Below are 13,439 nucleotides of genomic sequence, written 5' to 3'. Positions count from 1 at the left end.
GTGAATCATGATTCACAAGCCCAACTGACTCACTGACTCATCCCTGTTGCTGTTAGCAAACTAATTTCATTACTAGAAAGATATCTAGCTTATAATTAAAATTGTGTGGAAAAAAAACCCAGTCAGTTTCTTAACAAAAACATTTCTGCTCTGAACTGGAAGAAAAAACCCTGAGTAGAAAGCTCACATCAAGACAATAGTTCCTCGGTTCACAGTAGCATCGCTCTGCTAACAGCACATTTGAGTTACTCACCCCCTCCCTCCTGTGCTGAATTGTAGCATGACCGAATCCCTCAGGACTCACTCACCCCCTCCCTTTTTGTGCCACTATTCTGAGCGCACGTAAAAAAAAATTTTGAGCGCACGTAAAAAAAGTTTGCAGGTGCAAGTGTTGTATTTTGAGGAGAAATTTATTTTGAGCGAAGAAAACCTGAATTTGAGTGAACAGAATTCATTGCTGCATGCAAAAAATGTATTTCCGTGTTTGCTATTATCCATACACACACACAATAGCAGCCCCTCTCGCAATGTGTTGCTCGCGCTCTCAACATTTCTGCCCGTGCACGCTCAACTCTTTCTGTACACCGTTATATTTGTGCCACAAAACCAGCTAATCACAGACTTGGATGCAAAAAAATCTGATTGGCTGTTCTGGTCTCCAATCAGCTCGAAATGACGAAATGCAATATCCCAGAATCCATTTTGTCCAAAACTCAAACAAGGCAGTGGCGGAGGAACACAGAGTGGCGGAGTTTGAAATATTACTCTTTCTGGGTCACAAAATAAACTTTTAAGATAATTTCATGCGAGAATGGTGCTGTGTAAACTTCAAATACCTGCTCGATTTATCAAGACATCACATATTTGCTAAGTTCTCTGACGTTTTTGGAGCTGCCTGTTACCCACCATAGCTGGACTGGCCATTGGGCATACCGGGCATTTGCCCGGTGGGCCGATGGTGATTTTTCATTTTTATGTTTGTTTGTTTTTGTAACGGTATAAACAATGAAAGGTGGTGGATTAGCCAATTGGTCATGATCAACTCTGGGCTGGACCAATTACAATACATCCGTATTGAGGGGAAAAGGAACGCACTTAGTCCCATACTTCAGCTAGAATGAAAAAAAGACAAAAAGCTGGAGTTATTCTGTCTTTAAGTTGCACAGCTGCCTCTTCTCCCCTTATTCTCTCTCCCTCCCTCCCTCTCCTGCTGCTAGTTCAATCATGAAACTGATCAATGATCAGCTGATCTTCTATCTTGTTTGTTTATCTCCCACTTTGCGCCAAAAACAAGAAACCAGCAGATGTTGCGCTAAACAACAACAGCAGCACGTTCAAGCTTGATAAGCTGTTGTTAGAATTTATTTAAAATTAATTTCTAGTATCAGCTGATGTTTGCTGGAGCCACAGCTGTAAAATCTGCTGCTCATGATATCGGTTTGGAAACATGAAGGTGATACAAATCATACATATATACCAAAAAGACAGTGTACGTCACTGTCACAACTGCGTTTGTTTTAGTTCAAAGGCTTTATGGTTTTTCCTATAATACCTGGTGGTGTAGTCTGTGATTTTTTTGTCAGTTCAGCCTTATATATTATGTTTAACCTGAGTTCCCACCCAGTCAGCTGGTGGGTAACAGGCATCTCCGAAAACGTTAGAGCAGTTATGCAAATATTAGGGGTGCAACGATACTCGTATCGATATTGAACCGTTCGATACAGTGCTTTCGGTTCGGTACGCATATGTATCGAACAATACAACATTTTAAATTTATTTTATCAACTTTCCTTCTGACGGTGCTGTCTGTGTTGAGCGCTCAGTGGATCTGCGCTCGACAGTGCAGCCTAGGCGGAGTAGTCGAACACAGATTCACTGAGCGCAGGGCAAGCTAGCTAGACAGAAGTTAAGCTTGTTGCAACATGGCAAATTGAACCTCCCCCACCCTCATTCAGATCTGGCGCGTTTGAATTTGCGCTTGTTTTTTGCTTTCACTTTGCAATCGCACGAACTGTGTATAGAGAGCGACAGCACTGATTGGTGAGTGATGATAATTTGCGCACCAATTCCTCTGACATCGTCTTATCAATCGTTAGCTTACTATGCAAACATGACAAGTGAAATCTCCCGCAGCAAGCTTAAACATGTGAGAGGTTGATCGTGCAGAGAATCGCTGAGCGTTATGTGAGTGCGTGTGTAAAAGCAGCAGGATATATATTTTAGTTCTGCTGAGCCAAATAAGACAGGTCAGGGTGAAGAAGTGACAGCCAAAGAAAAGATTACCACAAAACGGAAAAGTTATGACAAATCAGACTATAAGGCAAAAAGAACGTGCAGCTTTATGGTTTCATGGACAAAAGAATTTCTGTGGCTGCAATATGACGAGCTAAATAACCAGGTCTACACATTAGTGGTCCGCAGGTGCGCATTCGCTGTCAAAATAAAAAACGCGCACAAGATAAGAAGTTGCAACGCGTGTTTGCATACATAAGATTTTCAGGAGGAGGACAGACATTTGTTTAGAACTCTTAAAGATGTCGAAGAAGCTCCTTTAAGCAATTACTTTGGTGTTCCTCCACCTCCAAAGAAATGTCAGGAGTCCGAACCACAAAAGAAGCGCGTATTCTCGGAAAAGTGGTTGCAGGAGGTGAGCTGGCTTCAAACAAATGATGAACGCACAGAGAGGTGGTGCAGAATGTGCCGTGAAAATTTAATAAATGACAAATTAATAAAAAGGCATGAACATTTTGTGTATCGAAAAAATATCGAACCGTGACACCAAAGTATCGAACCGAACCGAACCGTGAATTTTGTGTATTGTTGCACCCCTAGCAAATATGTGATGTGTTGATGAATCGAGCAGATATTTGAAGTTTACACAGCACCATTCTCGCATGAAAATATCTTAAAAGTTTATTGCATGCAGCAATTAATTTTGTTCACTCAAATTCAGCTTTTCTTCACTCAAAATAAATTTCTCCTCAAAATACAACACTTGCACCTGCAAACTTTTTTTACGTGCGCTCAAATTTTTTTACGTGTGCTCAGAATAGTGGCACAAAAATAACGCCATATTCCTGTGCTGAATCGTAGCGTAAGCTAATCACTCAGGACTCACTCACTCCCTCTCTTCCTGTGCTGAATCGTAGCATAAGCGAATCACTTGGGACTCACTCACCCCCTCCCTTCTGTGCTGAATCATAGCGTAAGTGAATCACTCAGGACTCACTCACCCGCTCCTTCCTGTGCTGAATCATAGCATGAATAAATCACTCAGGACTCACTCACCCCCTCCCTCCTGTGCTGAATCGTAGCATAAACGAATCACTCAGGACTCACTCACCCCCTTCCTCCTGGCTCACAGCTTCTTCTTCTTCTTCTTCTTCTTGGTTGGCAACCAATGTTAAGGCGCATTACCGCCCCCTGGCTCACAGCTCAGTGGACATTTAGATGAGAAAATATATATTTGACACATTTGAGGAAAACACTAATAAAATAAAATAAAAATAAATAAAATAAACATTCCCTTTAGAAATCTTTTTTTTTGCTCTTTTTTGCTCTATAAAAATAGTTGTTTTTCTTTTTAGAAAAACAATGTTCACATTGACCTTCCACTCTCCTAAACAAAGGACTACATCCCATTTAACTATGACAACATACCCACAATAGCCCCATCTGTCAGAGATCGTTGATCACATAGCTCCTCTCCTGAGTTGTGATGTTGGACTACTCATTGGATTTCACTGTCCCAGAACTCTAGCTCCAAAACAGGTTCTAAAGGAGAATGAGCCATTTGCAATACAGACAGATCTAGGGTGGAGCATTGTTGGTGGCTCTACATCAGAGCAAAATGAAACTGAAACAAGTCTGTGCCATAGATTCATGGTAAAGAAAATGCCTGCTGTAACACCAATGGACATGATCAGTGTTCTTGAATCAGATTTCAAGGACACAAAGGCATGTTACAAAACAGTCTCCCAAGAGGATCTCATTTTTCTTGAAAAACTCAAGGAAGGAATAAAGAAAAACAAACAAAGACACTGCGAGATGCCTCTTCCATTCAAGCAAAAGCCACACTTATCAGACAACAAAAGGCTTGCAAAGATCAGACTGGAACACTTAAGGAGAAGGTCGAACAAGGATGAGAACTACATAAGGGATTATGTTGCATACATGAATGACATAATTGAAAGAGGAGACGTGGAAGAAGTACACAACGAAGGAACACAAGGTGAACAATGGTACATCCCCCATCATGGGATTTACCACCCCAAAAAACCCACAAAACTGTGCATCATATTCGACTGTTCAGCCAAACACAATGGAACAAGTCTCAATGATCATCTCCTCCAAGGGCCAGACTTAATAAACAATCTGACTGGCATTCTCTTGAGATTTTGGCAACATCCTATTGCCTTAATGTGCGATATAGAAAATATTTTCCACCAGTTTCACATCAGTGAGAGGGACCGGGACTATGTATGTTTCCTCTGGTGGAAAAACTGTGATACAAGCGCACAACCTCAAACATACAGAGTGAAAGTACACCTTTTTGGTGCGGCATCATCATCAGGCTGTGCAAAATACGGACTGAAGTACTTAGCCAAAGAGCACTGCCACTCGCACCCAGCAGGTTCACAGTTCATTGAGAAAGACCTTTATGTTGATGATGGAGTTACGCGAACAAACACAGTGGAAGAAGCAATACAGTTGGCACAAGAGGCCAGAGAAATCTGCAGCAAAGGTAACCTCCGTCTCAACAAGTTTGTTTCTAAAAATCACACAGTTTTGCAAAGTATCACTCCATTAGAGTGTGCTGTAAACATTAACATAAGAGACTTGACATTCAAAGACATGCCACAAGAAAGACCACTAGGCATCCAGTGGAACATTGAAAAGGACTGTTTCAAATTTGACAACACACTGAAAGTCCAGCCAGCTATACGCAGAGGTAGTGCTGGGCGATATGGAAAAAATATTTATCACGATATGAATTATTTTATATAACGATGTATATCATGATATACCACCTGACCTGTGGTAATCTGGAAAGCATGCAGCCTGTAAACAGCGAGCGCAGAGTCTTTGTTAATGAAATGGATGGTTACGCTCATGTAGGGCTGCGTATTTCTGCTCGTCCATAGTCAGTCGTCAAGGCATAATGCACGACATTGCAAACATCCTTCTCTACTTTGGCCCGGCATGCGTCATACAACCGGGCATAACGTACCTCAGATCAAGGACTTTGACGAGTTTACGAAAACTGGCCTTCTCAACTACATAAACAGGGGCCATGCCTTTACAAATGTAACGCTAGACGGCTCCGGTGATTTGTTTATGGCGCTGGGACGTTTTCTCATAAGGGCCTTGTGTGAAAGACTGCTGTATCTTCAGCTGGCTATAGTTTTTCTTTTCCCAACTTGCTCCCATAGTTCCACAACTTGGTTTAGCTTGGATTTTCTGGATTCTTGAATATTCTTTTTCGTGGACCTTCTGTAGGTGATAGAAGAGATTTGTTGTGTTGCCATCAGGTGCAGGAATAGTTTTATAGCATAGCTTGCAAATGGGCATCTTCTGCTTCGTGTTGGTGCTGTTTAACCCAAAATGTAACCAAATCACAGATGTACCCCCTCTTTTCGGTAAAAGGGCTTCTTCTTGGGCTGCCTGTGTAGCTGTCTCTGCCTGTTGCATGTCCGGGCATGAAACTGCAACCTGTCGCACGTCCATCGTTTTGAGTTACCTTAAAGCATGTCGCAGTACCATGTTGCAAAACCACAAGACGGAGTTTCTTTGTGAAAAATATCATTTTTTTATACTGTATTTTCTCTTGCATAAAGTTAAGAGTATGTATAGTGAGAGGACAACACTAATATATTTGCCACAGGCTATTTAACCCTTTAAGACCTACCATAGAACCAAGTCCGCCAGAGCTTATCTTTATATTTTTACATGCTGTAGTGCCATTTGTGGGAGCATTTCAAGTTGCTATACATCAATACAACCGTTATAGCCCAAATTTTAATAATATGTATGCATTAAGTCCATAGTAACTACATAAATTGCAAAAAAGTGCAATAAACTACAAAAAAATTGAAAATCGTTTTTGGGTTGTTTTTTTTTTACATATATTTCTTGTTAGAGAAATTTAAGAGGCTTATCCCTCAAAACTGTAAATACAAAAAAGTTGCACAAAATAGTTTCCAACCACGAGAAATTTATTTTGAGTGTCTTCATAGTTTATTTTTGAGTTACACTAATATTTATATACTGCAGGAAAAATGAAAATAAATATTACAATGCAAATTTGCAAAAAAACCCAGCATGTACATCGAAATAAACTATTTTCAACAGTGTAATTTGAGTTCTAAGCATCCCGAAAATGATACAGAAAAGCATAAAGTCAAACATGACTTTTAAAAACACCAGTACAGGCTTATAAGGCCCTGAACGTAAAAAAAACCCCTACATTTTCCGCGAAAATGACATCACTTTCGGTTTTGGACAGGTACTGGCGGACATGCAATAGTTTGCGCTGACATATATTCCAACCTAGGAAGTGTTATGAATAACTGATTGGATCGGCAAAGCATGTTTCTGGAATATTATGCTTTTGTTGCTGCAAGTGCTTTTTATGCAGTTTTAGCAAAGCCATATGTGAAAGGAAACCGTGACCTAGGGCAAGCTGATGGCATAAGATTTAAGTACAACTCCTCCGGTTTCAAATGCAAAAAAAAAAAAATTGCGCTAGCTTACGTGGTTCCAGTTCTACAGGGATTTAAAAATAGTTAGGCAAAATAGTTAGGCCCGCTCTGACCGGTTTTAAAAGGTTAATGGTATATTTTATGTAATAATTTATAAAATAAGGTTAGAAACGATAGAAACAATAGAAGACAAATGGCACAATAGACACTTTCATATCGCCCAGCACTACGCAGAGGCATTCTATCCACCGATCTACAACCCACCTGGATTTTTAGCGCCATATGTGCTGAATGTGTCAGCATGATGTCGGGTGGGACAACCCCCTACCCTAATGCACTCTAGCCAAGGTGAGTTGGCAAAGTGACTTTGTAAATCTAGACAAGCTAAACATACCTCGCTGTTACCTGCCTGGTAACTTTGGTGAAACTAAAGAAACAGAGTTGCACAACTTTTCAGATGCGAGCTCAAGTGACTGCTCTCTGTTAATAGCAAAAGCTCGTGTTTCTCCAATTAAACTCACCAGAATCCCCAGACCTGAACTAACAGCAGCTGTAGTTTCAATCTCAGTCAGCAACATGTTATGGGAAGAGCTGTGTTATGTTGCAAAGGAGTATTTCTGGACTGATTCAAAGGTGGTGCTGGGCTACATAAACAATGATGCACGTCGTTTCCACACCTTACCCACATAGCAAAATTGGTATGGCCCGGATCTGGTCCACACAATGTGCTTACACATGGCCCAAATACCGCAAAGAATGACGGCCCTTTGGTGGCCCAGATCTGGTTTGCCAGAGGTGGCCAACACATGGACCAGCATAATGCCACTTGCAGACACACTGGTGGTCCTGTGCTGGCCCATGTGTGGTATACCTCTGGCAAACCTGATCTGGGCCACCAAAGGGCCGTCATTCTTTGCGGTATGTGGGCCATATGTAAGTTGTGTGCAGCCACGGGGCTGTTGCAGACATACTGCTGGCCCTGTGCTGGCCCAGAACAGTTTCAGCTCTGGCCCCAGATGTCAGCCTAATGTGTACCTTAATCAAGCCATGTAATAACAACATGTGCCAGAACATAATAGTGCAAAAGTAACATGACAAAACTCTCTTCAGACAGTGAATGGACTGATTCTTATATAGCGCTTTTCTACTCTCCCAGATTACTCAAAGTGCTCTATACAACATGCCACATTCACCCAATGACACACTTTCTCTAAACTGAGTGTTTTCTAACTGCATTTATACTCTTGACATGCAGACTGGATGAGCCAGGGATCAAACCACTAACCTTCAGATAAGTAGGTGATCTGCTCTACCTCCTGAGCTACAGCCAACCGGTGGTAAATATGAGTAAACCCTCACTAAGTTTTGGATAAAGTGTACACTCACAAACCTGTCAAACCTGCATTTGAAACATTGGCTACCATAACAGTATAGTATTGCAACATGGCATTTGGGTCTTCTAATTAAAATAGGAAAATAGGAACATTAATAGTGCCATCATTGTCAGATCTGGCCCACATCTGGTTGACATACACACTGCCATGACACCAGTCTGTCAGAAGTGCCAGCTTGATGCCGGATCTGTTCCAGACCTGTTTTCTATGAGCCTGGGCCACATAAACCAGACCACAATAGGGCCAGATGTGGCATGCCATCACATAAACAGTGCCATCTACGCCAGGCCTGGCCCATATCTGGATGACATACCACTTACCATGCCAGAAGTCAGCCAGCAGTAACGGTTTGACACCAGATCCGGGCCAGACCTGTCTGCTATGTGGGTTGTAGCTAACAGGGTCCAGAGGAGCAGGGAAAGTACAAGCCCTCAGCAATGGTTTTATGTGCCATCAGAACTGAATCCAGCTGACAGTGCTTCAAGAGGTGTAACTGTGAATGAGTTAAAGAAGTCTATCTGGTTCACTGGCCCCGCCTTTTTGTGGAAAAATGAACTGCCCACAGCACAGCCTGTTGAGCTGGATCTGACCATAGGAGATCCAGAAGTCAGCAAAGTACAGACAATGTTAACTAAAGTCACAGACACTGTGAGTCTTACTGAAGTGTGCTGAATACCACTCTGTCACTGGCTCATGACAGACTTAATGATGTCTCATTCTTCTATGAAGTCATGGCTATAGTCAATAGCAGACCTCTGACTATAGATAACTTGAACAGCCCCGACAGCCTAGAACCGCTTACGCCCAATCATCTGCTGCACATGAAATCCAACGCACCGTTGCCCCCACCTGGTGCTTTTTCAGAGGAGGACCTGTACAGCAGGAAGAGGTGGCGCTGTGTGCAGTTCCTTGCAGAGCAGTTCTGGAGCCGCTGGAGAAGGGAATATATTTACAACATCATTTCAAGGCAAGAGTGGCAATCACCAAAAAGGAGTCTAAAAGTAGGTGATGTTGTGTTGGACATAGATGAACTAGTGCCCAGAGGTGAGTGGAGACTTGCAAGAGTTGTAGAGGCTGTCAGTGGAAAAGATGGACTTGTGCGAAGAGTAAAGATCTCACTTGGAGAAAAGAGACTCAATAACAAAGGTCAACAGTCTAGTAAACTATCAGTTGTGGAGCATCCAGTACAAAAACATGTATTGTTAGAAAGTTCTTAAGGTAACTTCTACATGAGTTATTTTGTTGGGGAAAATTATTCATTGTGGTTCTTATGTAAACCAATTATTCATAATTTTGGTGGGAGTGTAAATAACCCTAAATGCTGTTATTTAGTTCCTTGCACCTTATTTTGGCACTCATCGCTGTTTTCTACTACCAGCTTCCTCTTCGGGTTTAGAATAGTGATGTGCGATACCGCTGATTTCCTTTCCGATCCGATACAAAGTAAAATTCAGGGTGGTATCGACGATACTAATCCGATACTGATACTCTGTACAAAAGCTTAATATTTCATTGTATTTCATATATAATTGTATTATGTAATTGTAATAATAATATAATAATATAGCTTCATAATGATTAAAGGCAGTGTTGGGACTAACGCGTTATTAAGTAACGCGTTACAGTAACTACGTTATTATTGTGGTAACGAGCACGGTAACTAGTTATTATGCCAAAATCAGGAACGCGTTAGTCGTTACTGGGATTTAGATAGGGTCGTTACTCGTTACTTCGTGTGGTGGCTATCGCAGAGCTTCCACAGATTCAGTAACATTAGCAAGTGGTGGAGGCAGCAGGTGGATGAGAGAAAGGGGAGGCAGGAGGAGGAGCAGAGACCCGAGGCAGCCGCTGGTCCGACTGTCAGGTGAACTGAACTTCAGGTAAGAAGTTATGACCTGCAGTCTGAGTCAGATATGAACCAAGTTTAGGTGGAGTTTATTTTCGTTATTCTGACTTTTTCGTACTGCGTACTAGCTAGCATGACGGAGTTTCTATACAGCTGTGTGGGTGCTATGAAGATGTTGAACTTCATTTTGTTCATAAGGTTAATTATTAGAGTTTCCAACCGTCCCGTAAAAAACAGAATCATCTCGTATTCAGAGAAAATATTGCGCGTTTCGTATTGAGGTGAAAAGACACACAGTTTGTCCCGGACTTCAGCTACAATGAAAAAGACACAAAGCTGGAGTTATTCTGTGTCTTTGCTGCACAGCTGCCTCTTCTTCTCTCATTCTCTCCCTCTCCTGTTTCTACTTCAATCATGAAAACTGATCAATGATCAGCTGATCGGCTTTTCTCTCTTGTTTGTTTATCGCCCACTGTCGCTAAACAACAGCAGCACGTTTAAGCTTGATCAGCTGTAGTTAGAATTTATTTAATATTAATTTCTACTATCAGCTGATGTTTGCTGGAGCCACAGCTGTATAGCTGCTGGTCATGATATCGGTTTGTATATCTGGTGAGAGGGAAACATGAAGATGAAACCAGGAGATGTCCTTACTGCATCATCAGAGCTGAACAGGTGATGGAGAAACAGGTTTACCTTTTAGGTGACATGAATGAGTTGAAGGGAAGTTATGAACTGTTTCTGAGAGACAAATAACACCAGGATCCTTTTTCTACGTAGCTGACAGCTGGTAACTGTGCAGGGGCGGGTCTAGCAAAGTGTTGCCAGGGGGGCAGGTAGGGCATTAACAGGGAGAGGGGGGCACAAAGAAATACTTTTCTTTGTTATGTCATTTAAAATGTCTCGCTTTTAAAAAATAATTATCAGAATCTTACAACAAACGATTGACAGATTGATACATACCATCAAGACAGTGTACATCACTGTCACAACAGCGTTTGTTTTCATCAAAGGCTTTATGATTTTTCCTATAATGGCAGGCCAGTCTCTAGTCAAAATGCCGGTACGATTTTTTGTCCCAGTCCAGCCCTGTATGCAGCTCATCTGCAGTCTGGTGTTGCTTACATCTTCCTATTCAGAAGGCAGAATTTCCGAGTACAATCAAAAGCATCATGACTGCAGTTTTTGTGTTGGATGTAAAAGGCGCACATGATGCTGTGACGTAGGCTGGAATCATGGCCGCGGTCAACGACGGTCCAGGCGTGGGATTTCTCTTGTGGAAATATGCGCATGATTATTATTTTTTCTATTGGTAGGTGGCACAGTGCACTTGTGGCAAGTAAGCAAGCTAGAAGACTGGCAAAGTTATGGAAGCAACACATTAACAAGAGAATTCTGAGTAAAACCAAAGTTACTTTCCCTAGTAACTAGTTACTTTGAAAGTAACGAGTAACTTGAAGTAACTGAGTTACTTTTGATAGAAGTAACTAGTAATGTAACTAAGTTACTAATTTAAAGTAACTTACCCAACACTGATTAAAGGACATCAGACTTACTTGTTCTTATTGCTTAATAATGCAGAATTATCATATAGAAATATAAAAAAAACTTGAAGTTGTGCGCTATTTGAAAACGTTTCCTGCCTGCAGCACTAAAGGACTCCGTGAGAGATGTCTGTCTCGCCCTAGCAGCACCTGTCCCTCTCCTCCTCTTCAGTTCGCCTCAATATAAGCTCATCATATTCTGTGATATGATTTACTCTGAGGTGTTTGACAAGAATACCACAAACAACATGTAGCCCTTTAGAAATAAACTGTGATACTTCTAAAAACACATATTAGGGAGTCACCTCATAAGGTGACTCCAAGGTTCCTCACAGTGTTACTGCAAGCCAAGGTAATGCCATCCAGAGTAAGAATCTGCTTAGATACCATACTTTTAAGATGTTCAGGGCCGAGTACAATAACCTCAGTTTGTATGTAGATTTATTTTTCACAGCAGCTACAGCATCCAGAGTCATTCACAGTGAAGAAGTAAAATTATTAACAAGATAATCGACTTCTGCAGAGAGTATTTCAGGCAGCTGCTCCGTGTGGGCAGAAGATAACAGTGGATCAATTATATCCTTTTTAACTTTACTACAGCACTTTCAGAAACACCTTCAGTTTCAGGTCCCTCTTCTGTGAAACCAGCTTCCAGTTTGGATTCTGGAGACAGACACACAGTGGAGGCTTCACACTTTCCTTTTTGCTAAAGCATATAGTTAATGCTGAATCAGGTGACCCTGAATCCATCATTCAAGCTGCTGCACATCTTTTTTTTTTTGACTGGTCGTGGTGATCCACCTGGCCTTTTTCCTCAGTCCAGGCCTGCTGACATCATGTGATGGTGTGAAGCTCAGGTTGTTGTTTGTTGTCATGGAGATTTGTAATCTTTGCAACTTATTGTCAATTTCACGACTTTTAAAACTGATAAATTCATCCAGTGTGTTGTGTCCTCTTCTGTCTTTTTGTCTCTTCTTGTGTCTTCTTGTGTCTTTTTGTGTTTTGGTGCAGATAAATTTAAAGGTCCGGCTCTGACAGCTCAACAGAAACACTGACGCCTGCGTATATTAAGGTTTTTTTGATGGGTTGTGTTTTGAATTTGATCTTTGGCCCTGAAAGCAGAATCTGCAGGTGAGGTCTCTCAGCTCTGTGAGCCTTTCTTCACTTTTCTTTTTATACTACATTTCCCAGGAAGCACCGCAGCACCATGTCCTCTGAGCAGCCCAGCGTCAGAATAATGCCGGAAAATGCGGCAGAGTGGCTCCCTCCCTCCTCCCTGACAGGCTGCCATGTAATTGGCTGAGAGCAGTGTGGGCTGTCCCTCGTGGTTCCTGCGGTTTGACCTTTGGTCCACCATCCCAGTATCAATCTGGTTCTCCTGGCCGGTTTGATTCAGTTCTAAGCAGTATTACCTCATACATACACAGACACATTCTCACACAAACACACTCACACAGGCTCAGGTTACCTACATGATAGTGTCAGAAATTCTGAGTGACTGAAATGTTTTTATTTTGGGTTTTTGTAACAGAGGAACAAATACAGCTCGCATCTGTGGAGCTGGAACAAAAAAGTTACTATTATCATTACCACTGTTATTATATTTTAGTAATACATGTGAAACGTGTAGTTGTGTTAAAATATTGGAAGTGAACTGTTAAACCACAGCTGTAAGTGTATGGCCAGCATGAATGTTTCTGTGATCAAATACTTATAGTAAATAAAATAACATGAATAAAGTTAACAGTCACTCTGGTCTCAGTGTGGGCAGGAAGGAGAGATCGTATTTCTTTTATTTTTTCTGATTACTCAAATTCATTGACTTATATAACTATTTCCTTTTTGTCATAGGACTATACCAAAATAAAAGCTCTGTTACCTTTTAGTTAATCTCATGTTATACTCAGCTCAGGAAATGGAACAATGATCAGATGACTTTTTATTTGTGTTTAAA

The sequence above is a fragment of the Neolamprologus brichardi genome, chromosome 15 (genome assembly GCF_056152115.1).
Source record: "Neolamprologus brichardi isolate AB-2024 chromosome 15, ASM5615211v1, whole genome shotgun sequence".
NCBI classification, from domain to species: domain Eukaryota; kingdom Metazoa; phylum Chordata; class Actinopteri; order Cichliformes; family Cichlidae; genus Neolamprologus; species Neolamprologus brichardi.
Note: the sequence above shows the minus strand (reverse complement) of the source record.